The sequence below is a fragment of the Etheostoma spectabile genome, chromosome 15 (assembly GCF_008692095.1).
Source record: "Etheostoma spectabile isolate EspeVRDwgs_2016 chromosome 15, UIUC_Espe_1.0, whole genome shotgun sequence".
Lineage (NCBI taxonomy): Eukaryota > Metazoa > Chordata > Actinopteri > Perciformes > Percidae > Etheostoma > Etheostoma spectabile.
This window is the reverse complement of record NC_045747.1, coordinates 2,569,269-2,569,495: the sequence shown is the minus strand read 5'-3', so window position 1 is coordinate 2,569,495 and position 227 is coordinate 2,569,269. Positions and strand designations below refer to the sequence as shown.

Here is a 227-nt window from a genome sequence, read left to right as displayed (position 1 = left end):
CATCATTTACACTTTCAAAATAACAGAAAACAAAAAAAATGGCATCTGCAAAAGTTTGAGCACCCTGCAAAGTTTCTAGTATGCAACCCCCCCCCCTTGGAAAACTGAGACCTGACCGTGTCGTGGATTGTTCTCAATCATCGTCTGGAAAGACCAGGTGATGTCGATCTCAAGGTTTTAAACGCCCAGACTCATCTGACCTCGCCCCAACAATCAGCACCATGGCT

The 227-nt window shown here is 45.4% G+C and overlaps 1 protein-coding gene across 1 annotated transcript in view; it reads left to right on the top strand.

Moving 5' to 3' along the window:
* The window catches only part of bud31 (BUD31 homolog), a 4,549-nt gene that overhangs the window by 3,501 nt on the left and 821 nt on the right, over positions 1-227 (top strand). The gene's annotated exons all lie outside the window — the stretch shown is intronic.